Source organism: Capra hircus, chromosome 8 (assembly GCF_001704415.2).
Source record: "Capra hircus breed San Clemente chromosome 8, ASM170441v1, whole genome shotgun sequence".
Taxonomy (NCBI): Eukaryota; Metazoa; Chordata; class Mammalia; order Artiodactyla; family Bovidae; genus Capra; species Capra hircus.
The window spans coordinates 54,774,822-54,799,566 of record NC_030815.1 but is presented as its reverse complement, the minus strand read 5'-3'; positions in this window follow the sequence as shown (position 1 = coordinate 54,799,566).

Genomic DNA, 24,745 nt, shown 5'->3' with positions numbered 1-24,745 from the left:
TGAAAATAGGTCTTTGTTCCTCTGCATTCTCTCCATGCCCTTTGTCCTCATCCTTCGTCACCTATCATCCATTGTTCTCCTGAATGTAAACATTTGAAATAATTTGACTGTTTCTCACCACCATCCAACAATGCCACAAAAATCCTGTGAATCCTAATCTCTAAATATCTCTAGAATCTGTTCCTTTTGTTCTCTCCCTATTATTTTATTTACCTAAATGATATATAACAGGTATTGCAAAGTGTAACATTATAAGGCTGTTTTATTCAATCCTACATTATATATATATTTTTTATTAGAGAGTAGTTTTGTTCATTTCATTTCTGAGATAGGACTTTTCAGAGTCAGAAGCAAAGGTACATCTTGGTTTTTTTTTTTCCTGCTCTTTGATCTGAACATCTTACAACCCGAATTCTGAGACACCCTTTATCATTTCTAGGCTAAAGACATCAAATACATTTAAAAATATACCTGAATAATAAAATAGTTGCTTTTTTGACAATTTTATCACAATCAGTTCTCAATTGAACTATTCTGATTTAACTGATTTCTTTTTATAACTCAAATAAGGGTGTAAACATTTGGTTTTTACCTTTTACATACAGCATATAGCTGACATCCATGATACTGAATATAGACCTCTTCATTTAGAACTACAATCTTAAGGGATCAGCCACAGCAAATCTAACACCCGACATGAACATGCTCTATAAAATCATAAGACATATTTTGCTTCTAGAAGTTTATCTGTGAAATGGAATGAACTTATACGTAAGAACAAAGAAGACATAGTATAGATAACCTCTCCCTTACCCCTAAATATTTTTTTTTGTTTTTCTTGTTTTTTTTTTTTAAATTTAATTTTATTATTATTATTATTACTTTACAATATTTATTGCATCAAATCATTCCATCATTACAACAACTCTCTAAAGTAGCTACTGTTACATTTACAGATGAGGAAATTAAGGCATATATTAATTAGGTAATTGTTGGAGATTCCCAAAACAAAGGAGAAATCAGTGTTTGAACTGACTGGTTCCAGAGCCTATGCAACACAGCTTTCTTCTTGGTTGGTTGGTGTTGTTCAGTTGCTCAGTCATATAAGACTCTTTGCAACCCCATGGACTGCAGCACACCTTGCTTCCCTGTCCTTCATCATCTCCCAGAGCTTGCTCAAACTCACATCCATTGAGTCAGTGGTGCTATCTAACCATTTTGTCCTCTTTCGTTCCCTTCTCCTCCTGCCTTCAGTTTTTCCCAGCTTCAGGGTCTTTTTTAAGGAGTCAGCTCTTCACATCAGGTGGCCAAATTATTGGAGCTTCAGCATCAGTCCTTTCAATAAATATTCAGAATTGATTTACTTTAGGATTGACTGGTTTGATCTCCTTGCAGTCCAAGAGACTGTCAAGAGTCTTCACCAACACCACAGTTCAAAAGCATTAATTCTTTGGCACTCAGCCTTCTTATGGTCCAGCTCTCACATCCATATATGACTACTGGAAAAACCATAGTTCTGACTATACAGATCGTTGTTGGCAAAGTAATGTCTCTGCTTTTTAATACACTGTCTAGGTTTGTCGTAGCTTTTCTTCTAAGGAGCAAGTGTCTTTTAATTTTGTTGCTGCAGTCTTGGTTAGACTATTGTATTAATAAAATAATCCCAAAGCACTCTTCCAAACTCCAGTTTCACTCTCATCACTTCCATCTTCTACAAGGCACTAAACTGACTTTCTGAAACATAATTCTAAAGAAACCATCTCTCTGCTTAAAAAGTATTTAAGCAACTTCCCAGTGCTCAACCTTTCTGCAATCTGACCTAATCTCTCTCCTAACCCCATTTATCCCATCCTCTTCTACCCCACACAGATGCTCCAGTCACTGAAAGCATCAGCTTTCTACATCTTTCTACCTAGAGTTGCCCTCTGCTAGCAGTTGTCTTAGAACTAACCACCTGGAGCACTCCTGATCATTGTGAGCACTCTTTGTGAATGCCTGGCCATGAACATCACCTCTTCTGTGGAGAGTTCTTGAAACAGCTTTTTAGAAATCATTCCCTCCACTGGGTTGTCTGAGAATATCTTTTTAATACCATTGGAGTACATTTGTGATCTCTTTCCCTTGTTTATGAATATATCAGAGGACAAGATCATATCTTCATCATTTCTGTCTCTCCAGTGCCTGCTATATTACATGGGCACCCAATAAATATTCGTAAAATAATGCTGCCCATTCCTTCATGTTTTTCAGTTCAGTTCAGTTCAGTCACTCAGTCGTGTCTGACTCTTTGGAACCCATGAACTGCAGCACGCCAGGCCTCGCTGTCCATCACCAACTCCCGGAGTCCACCCAAACCCATGCCCATTGAGTCAGTGATGCCATCCAGCCATCTCATCCTCTGTCGCCCCCTTCTTCTCCTGCCCTCAATCTTTCCCAGCATCAGGGTCTTTTCAAATGAGTCAGCTCTCCACATCAGGTGGCCAGAGTATTGGAGTTTCAGCTTCAGTATCAGTCCTTCCAAAGAATACCCAGGGCTGATCTCCTTCAGAATGGACTGGTTGGATCTTCTTGCAGGCCCTTGGGCTCTCAAGAGTCCTCCAACACCACAGTTCAAAAGCATCAATTCTTCTGCACTCAGCTTTCTTTATAGTCCAACTCTCCCATCCATACATGACCACTGGAAAAACCATATCTTTGACTAGACGGACCTTTGTTGGCAAAGTAATGTCTCTGCTTTTGAATATGCTGTCTAGGCATTATTTTACTCCTTGAATAAATATCATATGCTTGAAGACATTACCCAGGTATCTTCAATAGGAATATGAACTTCCAGTCAGACACCCTGAGGGATGTTATTTGATAATATTTTCCCCTTGGGTCTCTTTAAAGTTTTGTCACTGAATGTTGTGCTAACTTTCTCAGTTACCAACCCTGCAACACAGTGCAGTTTTCAGTGAGTTCTGAGGACGACTGGGGGCCCTTGAGACTCAGAGACCTGTGTGGTCAAAACTATTTTCATAATAATACTAGAAGCTTTTTTATATTTTCACTCTTATTCTCTCATGAGTATCCAGCAAGTTCTCTAGTGACTATCAGACATAATATTGTCAATCCATGACTAATGGAATGTGTTTATGTATGCTTGTTTTATTTTTTAATTTTATGTTTTGTTTTTAAAATTTCAGTTTTCATTTCTAATTCAGTCAATATTGATAGATATGCTCCCATAGAAAGAAAATCTCTTTAGACTCTTCAATAACTTTTAAGACTACAAAAGATTCTAAGATGAAAACATTTGAGAACTGCTGCTCTAGCAGGATGCTGGCCTACAGTGAATCTTCGTGTATGATAAAGAATGGCGTATAGAAGGGATTCAAAATTCTAAAGGTTACACATACACTCTCATTGTATATTTTTAGTTTTGTAGTATATCCCCAAATAGTTTTATCATACTTGAACAAAAATACTTGTTGCCAAAAATCTACTTTCTAAAAAATGATGTCGGTTGTGACCCTGGATATTGTGCTTTTATAGGTAATTACAAACTACCTAAAGATTAGTTCTAGTGTCTGCCCATATCAAAGTTAAATTGTCTTCTGTGCAAGTACAAGATTGCTGCCTTATAAAAAATAAGTATGTATGCACATTCTCTTTATTCAGGCTCTTAAAGAATTCAGTAATAATAGATAGTATTTCAAACAAAGAAAAAACTAATTCCTGGTCATTGAAGTATATAGTATCTCTTTGTTTATGCAGTAAGGTAAATGTCATAATTTCCAAGGTTTTCTTTCATTTAGTCTCAATATGCAAAACTTTCTCAAAGTTATACTCATTTCAACCAGCTTCCCTACATTCTACAATTATGCACATTTTAAAGTGAATTTTCTTGTTCTTGTATTCTTACGGCTCTTAAATGTAGTAACTAGAATGAATATTTGAAAAAATGTCTATTCTAGGAAGAAACTTTATGCTTCCTTTCTAATAATTCAGATTTAAAATGTATGATTTTTCTTATGTAATTTCTTCTTTCACTAAGGCATATACACAAAAAGAAGTGCTAAGAAAGATTTCTACTTCTTTCTGCTTTCTAAAAATATCATGCATATATTCATCTTGGCTAATCTTTCTGTATGTGGTTTCAAATAGATTATAACATTTTGACTAGAATAAAAATCCTTTATGAATTTTCACTGATATTAAGCTCTTATGGGACATAAAATGCTTATAAAGGAGTGTTTGTTTCTTTTCAAAGTCATGCAGTATAAAACTTAGCCTACGTAAAAAGATGATGTGACAGAATTCAACAATAACAAAGAATAATTAGAAAACTTAAATATTTTATATCTCCTGGGATTTGGAGGTGCCATCAAAAAACTATATTGATTCTAGCAGAAAAGCAAGAAAACTATATTCCTCCCACCACTATCATTCTCATGGAAATTTCTAACTTTTGAAGATGTAGCTAAAATAGTGTAGAGAAAAAAAAATCTGAAACTCTGATCATGAAACCATGTTGAGATAAGTCTTGTCAAGTCTGAACCTTCCAGGATTACACCTAATTCTCAAGCTCATTGACACGATATAATCTTTCACACATGGCTGCCCTTTAGGGCTCTGCCCAACCCCATATAGACACCCTGTTGTTTCTCACATTTTCTTGTAATTTGAAGAGATAAATGGTGCCAGCTGGCTCCTATTTAACTCAAGGCAGGATGATATTCAGCTCTTCAAGAACTTGGTACACACCTCAGAAAACTTGCCAGAAGACAAGAGGAGTGATGGGTGTGTGTATTCTATCAGGGAGGGGGTACTTCTAGGGAGAGAAATACCTGAATTAAGTTGTAGTAGTAACATTTGGGGGGATTTAATAGCCAGATTAGCAAGAGTGCTCATAAATTATAAGTGACGCATACGGAGATAGACTGGAGTTCAATATACAAATATGAAAAAACCAAATATCTAATATATTTGGAAAATGTTTTATATCAATTTTGCTTGATTAAATCACTTGTTTTCTCTGTTGGACAGATCAGTCTGGGAAAGACGGTGGTAGAGGGCTATAATTATAGTAAATATTTAAATTACTTTTCTTAGAGGAAAATCTGTATTGAAATAAATAAATGAGAATATTTGTGGCTGAGTATCAACAAATAGCTGATACTGCTTGGGGCTTTAATATGTGGCAGGCACTCTTTGGAGAGGTCCGTGTGGAGTAACTAGTTTAAATTTCACAAACATCTAATGCCCTGAGGAACTATCATTATCCTCATTTCACAAATGAAGAAATTGAGGCAAAGAAAGCTTTAGTTCTTTCCCAGAGAGCAGAGGAAACTAGCAGTAGTGCCGGGATTTGAACCCAGGGAGCCCTGCTCCAGAGACCGTACCCTTAGTTACTTCCTATTGCCTCAAGAGCACGTACAGCTCCAACATAAAATTCCTTTTGCAACTCTTTCATGATGTTTTATGTTCTATAATTTCACAATTTTGAATGTTTACTACTTTTAAGTATGTGTTATTATTTTTATCAACATCACTCAGATCATCTTCCTTCCTAGGTTAAACAAATCAAGAGAAAAAGATCTGTAACAAATTCCATGGAAAACTCAAGACTAACTTATACATAATTGCAGGTAGGAATCCATTTTTACAGTGAGTAGATCATAGCTTAGCAATCAACATTGTAAAATACATTTTCCATTGTGTCTTTATTCACATGTATTTTTTTAAACACACATTTAAAAAGAAAAGTTGCCTTTAATTTGTTCTAATGACAAAAATATTACATGTTTATTATGAAACTCATAGAAAATACTGAAGTGGAAGGGAGCAATCCCATTCTGAAAGATCGGCCTTTACTATCTTTTTTCTGTTTCTACAGAAAAATGAATGAGAATCAGGACTGGTCAATAGCATGGTAGAGAGGAGAGAGCTCGCTGTTACTGAAAGTGGACTTTGGGAAAACAAGGAGGTCACTTAGCCCAGTTTGTAGGTTACATAAACAACTGGATTCTGGGAGAGCTTGGGGATTTCTGATTTGTATTGTTTGCCAACTTCTATGATGTAAATAGACCCACCATGGTTGATTTCAAGCCATCGATTTATCACTGAATGTTGAGTCAGATTAGAGGCACATATGAGCTCTAGAAAACAAGTACAAGACTGACCCAGCACAATCCTGACAGTGTTCTCTAAGATTCATGCTAACTCTAACAGTCTAAGACTTCCTTATTTATTTATTTTTAATTGGAAGATAATTGCTTTACAACATTGTGTTTGTTTCTGATGTAAAACGATGGGAATCAGCTATAAGTATATACAAATCCCCTCCTTAGGCAAGGTGCTATAGTTCACAGCTCCATGATGAAATTACTTTCCTTCTCTCCTTACCAGGACCACTATATTTACCTCTCAACTGGTTCACAATATATCCAGTCCTCCTCCTATTTGTCCTTCACAAGGCAGCCAGGGAAACTATCTAAAGATAAGAATTTGAGTGTGTCATTTTTTTCTGTTTAAATAGATGTAGAGTCTTCAGTACTTGGCTGAATACTGGCCCTCAGTTATGTTGTTCTTCCAGTTATCAGAGGCTGTGAATGTTGCCCTACAAGGCAAAAAGAACTTTCAAATGAATACAAGTAGTGTATTCAGTAAGGACTTTGAGAATGGTAGATTATCCTGGATTATCTAGGTGAGCTTGATGTAATCATAATGGTCCTTGTAAGAGAGATTCATGAGTGTTCAGGGTCAGAGCAAAAGATGATGTGATGGCAGAAGCAGAGATCTGAGTGAGGCTGGAGAGATGCATCTTGAAGATGAAGAAAGGGACACAAGACAAGGAATACAGGTGGCCACTGGAACCTAATAATACGAGGAAAGAGATACTCCCTGAGAGCCCTGGAAAGAAACAGATCTGCCAACACTTTGACTTTAGTCTAGGAAAATTAATCTCGAACTTCTGATCTCCAGAACTGTAAAGGAACAAACTTATGTTGATTTAATCCACTAAGTTTGTGGTAATTTCTTTACAGCAGCAATAGGAACTAACACAATGCCCTTGCCTATACATGTCGTGTATATAATCTCACTTCTACCTGTTCTGCCATGTACCTCATCACATGTTCTGTTTTCCCTTCTGCTCCAGCTCCACTGTTTTCCCTTCTGTCCACTATATAGTGCATAACATGGCTGTCACAGCTACTTTTCCTATGCTGTTACTTTCTTGAAAGTGCTTTCCTTTCATTTCAGGGGTTCTTTCTGACCCAGGGATCCAACCTGGGTCTCCTGCCTTGCTGGCAGATTCTTTACCATCTGAGCCACCAGAGAAGCCCAAGTTAATTCTTAATCTATGTCAATTCAAGTATCACTTCCTCAGAAAGATTTTTTCTCTACTAAGTAGATCAAATCTCCATATACATATATATATTTTTTTCTCTACTAAGTAAATCAAATCTCCATATATGTATGTGTATATATATATGCTGCTGCTAAGTCGCTTCAGTCATGTCCAACTGTGCGACCCCATAGACGGCAGCCCATGAGGCTCCCCCATCCCTTGGATTCTCCAGGCAAGAACACTGGAGTGGGCTGCCATTTCCTTCTCCAATGCATGAAAGTGAAAAGTGAAAGTGAAGTCGCTCAGTCGTGTCCGACTTTTAGCGACCCCATGGACTGTAGCCTACCAGGCTCCTCCACCCATGGAATTTTCCAGGCGAGAGTACTGGAGTGGGGTGCCATTTCCTTCTCCAGGGGATCTTCCCAATCCAGGGATCGAACCCAGGTCTCCCGCATTGCAGGCAGACGTTTACCATCTGAGCCACCAGTGAAGCCATATATATATATATGGATGTGTACTTAGCTGCTCAGTCCAACTCTTTGAGACCCATGGACTGTAGCCTGCTAGGCTCCTCTGTTTGTGGAATTCCCCAGGCAAGAATACTGGAATGGGTTGCCATTGTCTTCTCCAAGGTAACTTCCCAACCCAGGGATGAAACCCAGGTCTCCTGCACGGCAGACAGATTCTTTACCAACTGAGCCAATAGGGAAGCCATATATACCCACATGTACATATATAGTGGACACACATACACACACAGAATACTTCTCTCTTTCACTGTATTTGTAGTAACTGGAATCTTACATGTGTCTGTATGATTTTTTTTTACTAATTGCCTTCACCTGTACTGGTTATGATCCATACTAATTTTTAACTTGCCTTTGTATCCTTGGGTCCTGACACACAAGAGACATTTAATAAATATTTAGTATATGACTGAATACTTCCCAGGTCATTCCTCTCTAGCAGTTGTGATCAATATACTCTATTCTTCTATTATGTATCCAACAAACATTTCCCAAGAATCAACTTTAAACAAAGTCCTGATCTCTCATATTCATGCAATTTCTCTAAAAATAACAGTAATAAAGAAAAAGTAATAACTCCTATTCTTTACTCAGAATTTTACTATATATCAAGCACTGTAATAAGTGCTTTAAATATACAAGCTCATCCTACCCTTGTAAGATGAGTGTATTATAACTATCATTTTCAGATCAGAAAAAAAAATAGACCTTACAGCATTTATGTAATTTCCAATAGACCATATGGCTAGAACTAGATTTAGTATTTAGATCTGGCTGGGTAAACCTTTATTTCTTAGCACAATATTACCGTTTGTACTTTCAAGGCCCCATACTTGTTTACAGGAATTATTTACACATTTATGCTTATTTATTAATGCATTCTTTCTTAGCCCATTCTCATTCCCCCCGCCTTTCTCTCTCTCTATTCCACATTCTGTTTTTAAGAATTATCCATGCTTCTGGAATACATATAGTTCATTGACTCTGTTTTACACACACATTATTCACATTTTACACAACAATTAATTTTTAAAAATGTTTTGAGTGAGAAATATTGATGTGCAATATAAATTTCAGATGTACAACAAAGTGTTCACAATTTTTAAAGGTTATACTTCATTTATAGTTACCATAAAATATTTATAGCTATATTCCCTGTGCTATACAAAGTATCCTTATAGTTTATTTTATACATAGTAGTTTGTACCTCTTGATACCCTACCCTAATACTGCCCCTCCCCTCTTCCCTCTCTCTACTGGGTAACCACTAGTTTGCTCTCTATATCTGTGAATCTGATTCTTTTGGATTATATTCACTAGTTTGTTGTATTTTTTAGATTTCACGTGTAAGGGATATCCTACAGTATTCATCTTTATCTGTCTGACTTTTTTCACTAAATAATACCATTTAGGTTTATTCATGTGGTTGTAAATGTCAAAACTTCATTTTTTAAATGGCTGAATAATATTCCATTGTATATATACATACCACATCTTCTTAATCCATGTATTTGTTGATGAACACCTAGGTTGCCTCTGTATCTTGGTAATTATAAATAATGCTGCTATGAACTCTGGGGTATGTGTATCTTCCTGAATTAGTGTTTCCTTTCTTTCTTTTTGATAAATATCCAGTAGTGGAATTGTTGGGTCATATGGTCATTCTACTTCTGTTTTTGGAGAAACCTTCAAACTTAAACAATATATTTTTATCATAATCATAGTCACAATGCCATGGAGGGCTCATTCCTCTTCAATATCCATTCCTCCTGTCTTTAGTAATAATGGACAGCGGAGAATATTACTGTCCAACTAGAAACCACACTTACCAGAGTTCCTTGAAGTTATGTGGTCAAGTGAACTATGTTCTGAATAATTACATGAGTGTTATTAATGTGTCAAACTCCTGGGTTGTCCTTCTACAAAGAAGGGATACCCCTTTCACTCTTCCTTTCTCTCCTTCCCTCTGTCTTAAGCCAGAGCATCATTTTAGACCACAAGGCAGAAGTATGTGTTGGGAAGGCAGAGGAGTGTCTTGGGATGGCAGACTATCTAAATAGAAGGGGTGTTTACCACAGACATCATAGACCTGCCATCTTAGCCTTGAACTACTGAAACTCACTCATCTCATACGCTAGCAGAGTAATGCTCAAAATTCTCCAAGCCAGGCTTCAATGGTATGTGATCTGTGAACTTCCAGATGTTCAAGCTGGATTTAGAAAAGGCAGAGGAAACAGAGATCAAATTGCCAACATTCACTGGATCATGGAAAAAGCAAGAGAGTTCCAGAAAAACATCTACAAAGCAATAAACATTTTGCTTTATTGACTACATCAAAGCCTTTGACTGTGTAGATCACAACAAATTGTGTAAAATTCTTCAAGAGATGGGAATACCAGACCACCTGACCTGCCTCCTGAGAAATCGGTATGCAGGTCAAGAAGCAACAGTCAGAACTGGACATGGAACAACAGACTGGTTCCAAATCAGGAAAGGAATACGTCATGTCACCCTGCTCATTTAACTTACATGCAGAATATATCATGAGAAATGCTGGGCACAAGCACAGTGAAGCACAAGCTGGAATCAAGATTGCTGGGAGAAATATCAAAACCTCAAATATACAGATAACATCACCTTTATGGCAGAAAGCGAAGATGAACTAAGGAGCCTCTTGATGAAAGTGAAAGAAGAGAGTGGAAAACTTGGCTTAAAACTCAAATTCAGAAAACTAAGATCATGGCATCCGATCACATCACTTCATGGCAAATAGGTGGGGAAACAGTAGAAACAGTGAGAGACTTTATTTTGGGGGGTTCCAAAATCACTGCAGATGGTAACTGCAGCCATCCTTGGAAGAAAAGCTATGGCCAACCTATACAGCACATTCAAAAACAAAGACATTACTTTACCAACAAAGGTCTATCTAGTCAAAGCTATGGTTTTTCCAGTAGTCATGTGCGGATATGAGAATTGGACTATAAAGAAAGCTGAGAGCCAAAGAATTGATGCTTTTTTTTTTTTTAATTAATTTATTTATTTTTTAATTTTTTATTTTTTTTTAAATTTTAAAATCTTTAATTCTTACATGCGTTCCCAAACATGAACCCCCCTCCCACCTCCCTCCCCATTGAACTGTAATGTTGGAGAAGACTCTTGAGAGTCCCTTGGACTGCAAGGAGATCCAACCAGTCCATCCTAAAGGAAATCAGTCCTGAATATTCATTGGAAGGACTGATGCTGAAGCTGAAACTCCAATAGTTTGGCCACTGATGCGAAGAGCTGACTCATTGGAAAAGACTCCAGTGCTGAGAAAGATTGAAGGTAGGAGGAGAAGGGGATGACAGAGGATGAGATGGTTGGATGGCATCACCGACATGATGGACATGAGTTTAAGCAAGCTCAGGGATTGGATGATGGATAGGGAAGCCTGGTGTGTTATAGTCCATTGGGCTGCAAAGAGTCGGACACAACTGAGTGACTGAACTGAACTGAAACTCAGATGTAGATACATTAATTCTGTCTTATTTAAGCCACCTTGTTTATACTAGTTTCACTCTTCTTAGTGCAGTGGTACTCATTTTCAAACCAATACATTTATCCATTCCTCTGTTGAGAGACAATGAGTTTTCTCTAACTCTCCATTACCACACTAACAATGCTGTATAAAGTTTTCACACATTTCCCGTATGAATCTTTATGAGAGGCTAAGTAAGTTGCATACTCAAGAGTAGGATTTATGGGCCATGATTTATAAGAATACCTAATTTGATTAAAAATTGCCACATTGCTTAATAGAATGACATTTTGTTCTTAATCATTTGTCTATATTTTCTTCTTCTGAAACATTCCCTCAATTCAATTTTATTTCGTTGCATCTTATAATGAAACAAAATACAATTTTAAACTGTTTTTCAGTGTACAACTTTAGTCATGCCAACCCTTACTTGGATTTACGTTCTATCATTCTCCAGGCAAGAATATTGTAGCTGGTTGTCATGCCCTCCTCTAGGGGAATCTTTCCAACACAGGGATCAGACTCAGGTCTCCTGCACTGCAGGCAGATTCTTTACTCTCTGACCCACAAGGAAAGCCCAAGTCCTATCAGGGGATAACAAAAAAGGATGGAGTAAAGTTGTGGGAACACATGGAAATGTGATAATTTTCTAAATTAATTTGGTCGGTCAGGAAATGTTCTTCAGCAGATTGGACTTCAGGTTTGCATCTTATAATGAAACAATATATAATATGAATATGTTATTTATATATCAGTTCAGTCTAGTTCAGTCACTCAGTCATGTCCGACTCTTTGTGACCTCATGGACTGCAGCACGCCAGGCCTCCCTGTCCATCACCAACTCCGGGAGTTTACTCAAACTCATGTCCATTGAGTTGGTGATGCCATCCAACCATCTCATCCTCTGTCATCCCCTTCTCCTTCCACCTTCAATCTTTCTCAGCACAAGGGTCTTTTCTAATGAGCCAGTTCTTCACATCAGTGGCCAAACTATTGGAGTTTCAGCTTCAGCATCAGTCCTTCCAATGAACACCCAGGACTGATCTCCTTTAGGATGGACTGGTTGGATCTCCTTGCAGTTCAAGGTACTCTCAAGAGTCTTCTCCAACACCACAGTTCAAAAGTATCAATTCTTCAGCACTCAGCTTTCTTCACAGTCCAACTCTCACATCCATACATGACCACTGGAAAAACCATAGCCTGACTAGATGGACCTTTGTTGGCAAAGTAAAGTCTTTGCTTTTTAATATGCTACCTAGGTTGGTCATAACTTTCCTTCCAAGAAGTAAGCGTCTTTTAATTTCATGGCTGTAATCAACATACTGATGAGTTATTCCTTCCTCTTTCACCAAGTGGACGAATGCACTTAACCAAGTCCCTTCCCATGATTAGTCTTTATTTCTCTCCCCTGTTCATGAGAGAGGCAGACCAAAAAGATCTCTAAGCATGTATTTGCATGTATGCTTCCCAGTAAAAAATAAAATAAGTATTCGCTAAAGCCCAAACACCATGCTAAGTGCTAGCTATACCAGGATAAATGAGATGCAACCTCTCCCTTCAACTATCTTATCATCTAGGGATCAATAAAGCAAAACAAACAGGCAGATATTGGAAAGGCAATCATCTTAAAGATTAACATATTTGATTTAAGTTGAATGGGGCTGAGCTATATCAAACTATATCCTGTCTTCTCACTTTGGACTCACTTCTGCTTCCATCCACAGCTTCATTGAACAGTTCCATGTGAATCTCAATCACAGCACAATGACAGCCTCTTAATATTATTCGGTAGGCAGGCATGTGAAGCCTCGAAGGGCAGTAAGGCTCTCTCAATTAACAAGGAGCAGAAGCCAATGTTTACCTGCATTTCCCTTTCAATCCTTAAATGGAAAATCTAAAAGATATACTATAACCTTAGAAAATACAGGCAAAATTGAACTCCAGATGCTCACTGTGGCAATCAATTTGATTCTGCATGCTTATATTGACTTTTTATCATTTCCTGTTCTACTCTTTTCAGGCCCCCACTCTAACTTCTTGGGTTCATTGCCAATACACAAGTTCATATTTCAGGTTCTTCATTTGGAACCTTCCAAGCTAAGTGATGAGAGTATAAATAATGAAGGGTTCAACAGCCCTTGTCATCATCTTAGTAACTATTTATTACCTGTATGCCCCTACTAGAATTGAAGTTTCCTGCAAGCATATATAATGACTATTTCCCTAGTACCTAGTATAGTGTTCCCATATAAACATAGACGGTGCCTAAAGCATATTAAGTTAAATGAATGAATGACTTCTCGGTATTGCAATAACACTTTAGTAAAGAAATACCTCAAAAGTTTGTCAAGCAGATGAAACTTTAGATGATCTGGAATGAAAAAAAAGGTCATGAGTCTTGATCCCTGTAGATGTGGTCACAGAAGTAGCCACAGCCAGTGCATATTAAATTCAAATGGCTATATGGCCAAGGGTTTGCAGAGACATGAACTATATGGAAGACCATTAAAGACTAGATGAGGCAAAAGATACCTGTGGGAACCCTTGTGTGGATTGAACCAGTTGCCCTAATGCCTGGTAAAAAAGTCAGTACTTAGAACTTAAATCCACATCCACTAGAACTGACTGATTTCTTTGGGAGAAGTGCTCTTCCATTGCCTCAGTTTTCTCATCCATTAAATGGGAAGTGAGAAAGGTTAGACAGAGATCAGACCAGCTCTTAGAAAGGTATCTGAAACACGATAATGGTATGAAAGGAAACAGAATATATATCGTACATCCAAATTGGGTCAAATATCAGCTCACATATGTTGGATGGTATGTGGACTGATATTTGGTGCATTTTGTATGTAATCATTTTTAATAATTTTATTAGGAAATCTAAATTTTATTAGGCACTGCAATGAAAGGACCATTTTAATTAAGTCCTACTTTGCTGCAGTGAAAGGATCATCTTAATTAAATCCTACTTTCTTTCATTCTGTTGACGCAAATAATTATTAGAGTTAAAAAATTTGCAAAATAGTTAAAAGTAAACTATTAATCTAATTATCTCATTTTTACAACCCACATCACAAACCTACTAGCATTTAGGAAACAAAGCAGTATTTCTGGTAAAGTTTGCATTGGGAAGCTAATTGGTTCACACTTAACTTTCTCAGGGGATGTTTCCTTCCCTTCAACAGCTCAATGTCCCCAAATTTTCATCAGAGGTGCTAATTCTGGAAGCTAGAGAGACAAGGATTAACTCCTTGCTAGTCTGATCAGGAAGCAGGCCTCTGTATCTCATGCCTGCAGTATCATACACACTGAGCTGCAGTTGCAAATGGGTTCTGATCACTGGGCTGCTAGTCCATGGGCTAGCGGCTTCTGACTGAGCCTCGCTGGAAGTAGAAAGTCACACTGGAAGGAAATTTTCATGTCATTAGTGGCCTCAGTTATGACTTAGATAGAGGCGACCGAATAGATGTTTTTAGGACTCTGGGAGAGCCTCTAATATCATGGCTTCATGCCTAAAGACTCATTTCCTTCTTTAAAAAAAAAACAACAATAAATATGAATTGACTCAACCATAAAGCTTCACACCAGTACTGCCCCAGGGCCATTCAGTGCTTTTAAAAAGCTTCTATAGGAAGCTTCTATAGGAAACTCCTCTAGGGGATGACAGAGGATAAAATGGTTGGATGGCATCACTGACTCAATGGACATGACTTTGAGCAAGCTCCAAAAGTTGGTGACAGACAGGGAAGGGAAGCCTGGCATGCCCACTGTCCTTGGGGTCACAAAGAGTCAGACACGACTGAGCAATTGAACTGAACTGAACTGAACTCATAGGAAACTTCCTGTAATAAAAGTTGTGGAAAGTTCTGATTTTACAAATGAAAAGAGGCAATTCCTGTCTTTGTCCATATGGGAAACTCATCTCCTTTGAGCCCCACTTGGAGGCCCACAACGATTTGCCATTATCCTCTGTATTGAGGCAAATTTCCTACTTTTTGCTCCATATCCTTTGATCACTATTGTCTTGGAATGAATTAACTTTTTTTTTTCTCATTATGAACTTTTTATACCCAGCTTCTTTATACCTTTGCACCTTGTCTCACAAACCCTGCCTGAGACCATGCTGATTCCCACTGCTCCAGCAATTCCAATCTGCTTGAGAGTTGTCTAAAGTGGCATAGCATAATGTTTATCCCTTCTTTGCCTTTTCACAAAATGCTCTCTCTTTCTGGAATGTTCTTCCCTCCGCTCTCCTCATTCCCCATGCAGAACTCATTCCTATTTATCACTTGGACTCAGAAAGATGGGTCAGTTAGGAAAAGCCCCCTCAACTCCTATCTGACTTCTGAAGGTAAGTCTGTGTGTTCATGTCACACAGAACCTTATCTTTCAGGCAACACATTAATTCTCTTAGAACCAAAGAGTGAATTCTGCTCCAACTACAACCTGTCCTCTTAGTAACTGTTTAATTTCAAATGCAATTGTGCAAACCTAAAGAGTGTATAAGTAGATGAGCATTAGCTACTCTAACACACAAGTCTAAACACCTAAACAGTTATCTTTTCTGCTGGCCCCTGAATAGATAAAAAACCAAGGCTGAAACTCAGCAGGTATGCACTGATATTGAACTACCTCTTTCCAGTTGGTTAAAGCTGACATCCCGATCCTGATTGTCATCCCCTACCATTGCCCTGGCTGCCATGATACAGCAGCTTTAGATACATGCAAGAATCTTCCTTTAGCTAAAGGGTTATAGCCTGGGCCAGTAGAGGGGCTCCAGCATCCAGCTCCAGCGTTCCTTCAGGTGTCCGTTCCAACCAGCTTGTGTCTTACTTCTTGTTGGGCTTCCCTGATAGCTCAGTTGATAAAGAATCCACCCACAATGCAAGAGACTCTGGTTCAATTCCTGGGTCAGGAAGCTCCCCTGAAGAAGGGATAGGCTACCCACTTCAGTATTCTTGGGCTTCCTTTGTGGCTCAGCTGGCAAAGAATCTGCCTGCAATGCAGGAGACCTGTATTCAGTCCCTGGGTTGGGAAGATCCCCTGGAGAAGAGAAAGGCTAACCACTCCAGTATTCTGGCCTAGAGAATTCCATGGACTGTATAGTACATGGGTCACAAAGCGTTGGACACAACTGAGCTGCTTTCACTTTTACTTTTTTCTATCAGATATTTTAATATCTGATTGTGCAGATCATCAAACACGTCCAAATTCCAAAGCAACAGCTGCCACAATACTCTGACAGGTACAATGCACAAACATAAGCCTGAATGTGACTAAAAGTCAAATTTGCAGTTAGAAAGATATTTAATGTGGCATTGTGTCATGAGCCTAAGGAATCAAAGGGTCATGTTCAAACTACCAAGGAAAGGCATATAGGATTGGGAAAATCAGTATTTCAAATTCAACATTTAAAATGATTTAACTGATTTATCAAATAGGATAAATACCTTCATTACCAGAAACTTTTATTTACTGCAGCAGCAGTCCACATGCGTAGGTATTAAAGCACATTTTTGTTTAGTATTTTAGTATTCAATAGCTTGTCAAATGCATATTGAGCTTTTGTGAATTTAGATGTGTATATGTAGGAGATAATATTAATAATTACATTTTGGGCAGCCCCAGCATGGTACTTAATTGGCTTAATAAAGGATAGTGATGAAAGTAGAAGAAGTGGAGGCAAGATGAGACACACAAAGCGTGTAAAGATGACATCAAGTCATATAATGCTTTTAATAGATGTCTTGGTATGAATTAATTATGATTCTTATACTGATTGACTCCAGAAGTTCAAATGGTTCATTAAGAGAAGAAATGTAGCTCAGAGCATTGGAGAAAAAAGAGAGCACACCAAATAGGTCTCTAGATCTAACATAAGAAAATAGTATGTGGGAATGACTGATCAGCTATTATTAGCCATTTTTGTACAAGATACAGAAAGCTGCCTCTGAATCTTTCTGCCCTATCACTTTTGACTACCACTTGTCAAAATAGAAAAATGTAATACATCGATTTTACTTATGCTTAATATTTTATACATTATAGATATTACATAGGGCCTCTACATGTAAAAAAATAATGCTTTTTTAGAAAGGCCTGGAAGCAGACTCTAGATGAACTTTAGGATTCTATGAGCAGGGGCTGTAATTACAGGCTTTCGCAACAAAACTAAAGCATCACTTGCCCATTTCTTACCACAAGGAACACCAACCCCACTAATTCCAATACTAGCTATTATTGAAACTATTAGCCTCTTCATCCAAGCATGCATGCATGCATTCCAATTCCACATTTATCTATGTCTTGTTCTCAAATTTATAGGAAACTGAGTTCTTCATTTAAGGAAGGAAGGGAAAGAGGGAAAAAAGGGGAAGAGAAGGAGGGAAGAAAGAAGATAAACCCTCATTCAGGATAATATAACACTAAAGATTAGCATTAGAACAACCCTCCTCCATCCCACTGTCATCTACACCCCCATAATCTCCACACCTACCTCCCCACGTGCCCCTACAGACACCAACACACACAGTGCTAACGATGCACCTTTAAGGAAATGTTATTTTTACAGCTTATGACAACAGATCATTTAAGAATGCCTTTCCTTTGCAGTCATTTAATATTCTTAGATTTCTCCCCCCATTTTCTGATGGTATTAAAGCAATAGACTGAATAGTAAAATGAACAAAAATGTCAAAACATTATTAAAAGTTAAAATTTCAGACCTTTCCATATTGTATTAATAGACAAGTCAAAGTACTACTTTGAAATTTGCCAAGAATTTAAAATAAAAGTGAATGATTCTTTTTAAAAATGTTATAAATGGAAAAGATAAAACAATTCTTAATTATTATTCTCAATTATTCTTTCTCTCTATTATCCAAAGAGAAGCAACTAAAAATATAGCCATAGATTTTGAAACATTTATATTTAATTCAGGAACTCACCTGATACATACCACATTGAATAATTTGTTTCAAGGAATCAACGTACATTATTTTATTTTTAACCAAATGCATATACTTCAGATTTCTTTACTACAGATACATTTGTTTCCACTTAGATAAATATATCTCTTCTCTTATTGCACCCATACTGTCACTGACAAGAGGTGCAAAAGACAAAGAGATGTGAAAACCACTCTTAAGATTCTGTTCCTTTTTTACTTGAAATGTATTCTGGCCTTCCGAGTATAAGCCTAATGCTTAGTGTTTTCTTCCAGGCTTAGGCTATCTTCTAGGAAGAGGTTTCTTCTGGTTGGAAACCAAAACCAAAACTATCCTTGCTACTTAATCCTATTATTTATTGTTCAGCTGAAAACTTTTTGTCACCATGAATCACTTGCACCTTTTACTTTTGGACTTCTAAAGCAATCCAATTTGTGAATACTTTCAGCCTGGTTTGAAAAGTTTGATGGCTGTAAGGCAAGTATGTTAACCAAAGCAGAAGAGAAAGAGATAAAGGGTGAGTATGGGTGGTTTTCAAAATTGGAGGAAGCTGATTAAATGAACACAATCACCCCTGCCTTTAAAAATCTTTGGATTAGGAGAACCTCTTAACCATAGTTTAACTCTTAATGAATTCAAGGTTTTTTTGCCTTTTTTTTTTTTTGCACAAATTCTGAACAAGGCCATTTTGGGGACTGAATAGAATATATCCTCCCAAAAGTCATATGATGAAGGCCTAATCCCTGAGGGATTAGGAAGTGGAGTTTTGGGGGGATAATTAGGTTTAGATGAAGTCTTAGGATGTGGTCCTCATGATGGAATTTGTGTCCTTATAAGAGGAGACCAGAGAGCTCTCACTCTCTCTCTCTTCCTCCCTCTCTCCCCTGTGTGAGGATACAAGAAGGAGCCAGTTGTCTTTAAGCCAGGAAGAGGATCGTTATCAGAACCTGACCCATGCTGGCACCCTGACCTCAGACTTACCAGCTTCTGGAACAGTGAGAAATAAATATCTCTTATTTAGTATCTCTTATTTATTTTTAATAGCTGCCCAAGATGACCAGACACCACTGACCAAAAACAAAACTTCGTTATTTTAACAAATAATAGAAGTCTTTATGGTGTACATATAGTGACACCTTTAAAGAAATAGGCAATCTAACAGTCTTCCTGTCTCCTGCATTCTTTTCTCCAGGTTCTCATTGGTGCTAATTCTTTACTATAAATATACTTTATTCACTTTTACATAATCTAATCTTACTCACCAGTTAAGTCCAACTAAAGGATCTTCTCTTAAGAGACTTTCCTTCACTCAATATACCTACCCTCTATGTGTGTCTCTCTCAATATACTTATTTGTTCCAAATGTACTTACTGAGTGGCAACTACAGTTTGGTTAGTGTCCTCTAAGATGGCTCTCATTATATGATCCTCATCTCTGGTATAATCCCCTACCCTAAACTTAGGGCTACATCTTGTGGCTTGTTTCTAACAAATAGAACAAGGTGAGTGTAAGAGGTGTCATTCATGAGACTAGATTCAAAAAGATGTGGCTTTTATCTTGCACACTCTACCTGACTCTATGACTCACGTGCTCCAAAGGGAGCCAGCTGGCATGAGCTGCTCTTGGAAACACCCAGGAGTCAAGGAACTCAGTCCAGTAACCTGTGAGGAACTGACTCCTGCCAATAACAACATAAGACACAGCTAGATCTCTGCTTCACAAAAACTATGAGATGATAAATTTTTGTTATTTTCAGCTGTTAGATTTTGGGGTAATTTTCTATACAGCAACACATAACTAAAACATACAGCTAAGCAGACTAATAGAAAATTATGTTTTTTTAGTATTGTTATTTTTTTATTCATATGACTTTTAGTTGCTGTTAGGTTGTAGACATCTTGAAAATACAACTCTTCTTTGATGAAATAATAAGCATAAACATGACAGTGTTATAATGTTCACAAAAATGCCTTCCTTCACCCTGCCCACCAAAGTAAACCCTGCAGTTGCCAACTCAGTTTTCTCCCTTTTCAGCTCCTCCAACCACCTTTTTCTACCACCACCACCCCAAAAGTACCTGCTGCTGCTAAGTCGCTTCAGTTGTGTCCGACTCCATGCAACCCTATGGACAGCAGCCCACCAGGTTTCTCCACCCACAGGATTCTCCAGGCAAGAATACTGGAGTGGGTTGCCATTTCCTTCTCCAGGGCAAAAGTACCTATTTTACTTTTAAAGAGTAAAATATATTTTTACTCAAAGATTTTGTAATGCTACACCAAAGAAGGGCAAGTGGCAGGGACCCGTGAGGTTGAAAGAGCAAGGCAAAGGACCTAAGCAAAAATGCTAAAGGGCTGGAGGAAGGAAAGCAAGGTTAGAATGTAAGTCAGTGAGCTGAGACCACAGAGGGAGAGTTTTGTTTGTATTTGATAAGGAAGATGTGTTTAAAAAGAACAAAGAGAATATTGTACAACACCAATAACAAGCACCTGTTGGATCTTGTTCAATATTCTCAGTTCTTATTCCTCCAGTCCACAGATATTTATTCAGTCCACCCTGCTTTCATGGAGCTTACATTCTAATGGGGACACTAAAACCAAATCAATAAAATATTGATTTATGATACAATTATACACACATATCTGATTCTTTTTACCTTTTGCTGCAACCAACATATTTCTTTTACATATTAGAATATATATATAATATATGTATGACAGCTTATGACTGCATTTGTATAAATATGAATATGTTAATATAATTTCATTCCTTTGACCTGAATGTTCACAATTTTCTTCGGATTTTAAAATAAATTTAAACATTTTCAAAGGTCCCTAAAGGTACTGTGGATCCTTATCACTGTGTCTACTCCTTACGAACTGGTCTTGGCTACCTAAAGGAATGACTTTTGACTTGAATTTTGAAGGATGAGTTAATTGCCTAAAGCAGTATTTCTCAAATTGCAAATTACACGGAGTATTGTTAAACTGCGGATTCAGATTCACTATGTCTAGGCTGGAGTCCAAGATTCTGAATAGCTAAAAGTTCCTAGGAAATGCTACTGGTATAGGGACAAAATTTTCAATAGTACAGAACTAGAGCTATGTTGTCCAATATAATAGCTACCAGCCACATGAAGCTATTTAAATTTTAATTTTAATTAATTAAACTGAAATAAAATTAAAATTTCTCTTCTTTAGTTGCACTAACCACATTTCAAGTGCTCAATAGGCATGTGCAGTTATTGTCTACCTTATTAAACAGTGCAGATATAGAACATTTCTTTAACAACAGAAAGTTCTTTTGGACATAACTGATATAGAAAGTAAAGTCAGGGGAGGTAATTCAATTTTGGTAAAGAAGTACAGGTGGCAACCAAGTAGGATGAGCCATATAAATGAAGGCTATCAACCCAAATAAAGGAATATATTTTCGTAAAATAAAGCAACATCACGGGCTTAAATAAAATAAGGTCATTTCAAGTCAATCTATTTCTCTATTTCTAGTTTAACCACTGCCACGAACATATTTCTTATTACAGTACTTCTAATAAATATTCAGTTTTAGAATAAGGTTGCCCATAGGTGTGCTCTCAGATGACCCCTAGATAGAAGTTTAATCTGACTAAATGATTAGACTTCAAGCTTCTGTTTTAGGTAACATGAATTCAGAGCAGAGATAAATGAAACCAATGGCAACTCATACATGTACATGCATGTGTGTGTGTTTAAAGCTTCCTCTTCTTAACTCTGTTTTAAGAAAGCTAATATCCTTTCTGATGGAAGTGAAATAACTGGTCCCTGTCAGCAGTGTTTGTGACTTTTGCTCATTTACCACATTTGTGCTACAGATGTGCTATGCTGATGAAGTATTTTTCACTTGGTGGCTCATTTACTTAATCGCAAACCTTGCTCTTTTAAAAGTTTATAAAGAGAATCAGAACTGAAGAGGAAAATGCATTTGATGTGGTCAACATAAGAGGACATATACAGAGCATTTGTCTCTCTAATTGCCCATGCTCTAAGTTTTGATCTAAAGCCAGGACCTAACCATATAGAAATTTTGGTCCACAACACCTGAGAAGCACAATGAACAACAAAACTAACCCTCAAGTTTGCGAAGATCTCAGATTAGCTTAGCTTGAACATCTCCCTATTCTGCTAATTGTTTTTATGTTAAACATCCCATGATGATGAGGCACTAATTTTATTTTTCTCATATGGCTCATTAAATTCAGCACAAATAATGAAACCCAAAGGCTTTGTGTTTTCAGTGTCAAGTAAATCTGATCACTTTACAGTCCATCAACTTTAAAGATTTTGAGTGAGGATTGGTCCTGCTGGGAGAAAAAAAATATTTTTTCTAAATAAAATCCAAAGGAATATGATAGCACACTTTGGCTGCAGGACAGGTGTGAACACAAAGAACACACTCTCTCCTTCCAGCTTAAAGTGCATCTGGCTGGGAACTACTGCTGAAGCCTCTTCAATTTATCACTAAAATACCTATGAAGAAACAGAACAAGATGAAAATTCACACCTTCCAAAAATGAAGATTCAAAGAAAACCAATTACTTAACTCTGGAATTTGCAACTGCTTCTCAGCTCTAGGTGCTGTATTAGGAAAAACACACTTAGAGCTTTACAAGCAATGTTTCATGAAACAGAAAATAAATAGGGTAAGAAGTCATTTCACCTCTCCTAACTGTGTGCTCCATGCCAAATAACAAAACCAGGTACACATTCATTATTTTTACAGGCAAACAGAAGACTCCATCACCTACCATTAATCTTCCTACATCCATTTCAGTACTGCACAAATTCAGAAATTGCACAAAGTAAAAATATATGTATGTTTGGTTGGGGGAACAGCGGATAAGAGAAAAAGCCTCCCTCATCCTCATGCCATTTTACAAGGTGAATACCTCCTCAGTTCAATTCAGTTCAGACTGCATGAATCTCAGCATGCCAGGCCTCCCTGTCCATCACCAACTCCCGGAGTTCACTCAGACTCACGTCCATCGAGTCAGTGATGCCATCCAGCAATCTCATCCTCTGTCATGCCCTTCTCCTCCTGCCCCCAATCCCTCCCAGTATCAGTCTTTTCCAATGAGTCAACTCTTCGCATGAGGTGGCCAAAGTACTGGAGTTTCAGCTTTAACATTACTCCTTCCTAAGAATCCTAGGGCTGATCTCCTTCAGAATGGACTGGTTGGATCTCCTTGCAGTCAAGAGTCTTCTCCAACACCACAGTTCAAAAGCAGTGCAAGTTCTATATAGCTATCATTGTTTAAGCCAGTATTAAGAAGAGAATGTGCTAGAAACTATGCTGTGTGCATAGGAACAAATGTAGTTAATAGAAACTGTCTCTGAGAAAGCCCAGACACTGGATATTAGAAAAACACTTTAAAGCAACTGTAATAAATATAATCAAGAGTTAAAGGATACTATGGACAAAGAATAAGAGTAAACCATGAAAATGTGTCTTACTAGATAAGACTATCAATAAAAAGACAGAAATTTTAAAAGAAAAAATAGAAACTATATAGTTGATATCTACAGTGTCTAAAATAAAAATTTCACTAAAGTTGCTTTACAGTAGAACTGAGACAGTAGAAGGAAGAATCAGTGAACTTGAGGGTCTTTGAGATTATATGGTCAGAGGAGCAAAGAGACAAAAAAAAAACAGGGGCGGGGGGAATTAAAAGGTGAGGGAGAGAGAGAATATTTGAAGGCATAATGGCCATATGCTTCTCAAATTGAATGAAAACCTTTAACCTATACATTCTAGAACCTTCAAAACATCCAAGCAGGATATACTCAAAGAGATTCACACCAAGACACATCATTATTAATGTCAAAATATGAAGACGAAGAGAAAACCTGGAAGCAGCAAGAGAGAAACATACTGTTATGTACAAGGGAGCAGCAAAAAGACCAGCAACTGCTTTCTCATCAGAAACCACTGAGGACACAAGCCAGTAGGATGGCATATTCAAATATTAACAACAAGAAAAAACAAAATAATCTGTCAACTAAAAATTCTATATCCAGTGAAAATCTCTTTAAAAATGAATAACAAATTGATACATTTTCACATAAACAAAAGTTGAGAATTTGTTGCTAGTAGACTTGTCCCATAAGAAATGCTAAAGGGAATCCTTTAGACTTGAAAGGACACAGGCAGTAAGTCAAATATTCAAAATGAAATAAAGAATATTGATAAAATAATTACAGAAACATATATAAAATCATTATGTATTTTTGTTTATAACTCCTTTTTTTCTATGTGATTTTAAAAAACTGCATAAAACAATAGCAAATCTATATTAATGAGTTCAGAAATGTAATTTATGACTGTAAAACTTGGCAACCCACTCCAGTACTCTTGCCTGGAAAATTCCATGAACTGAGAGACTCCTCA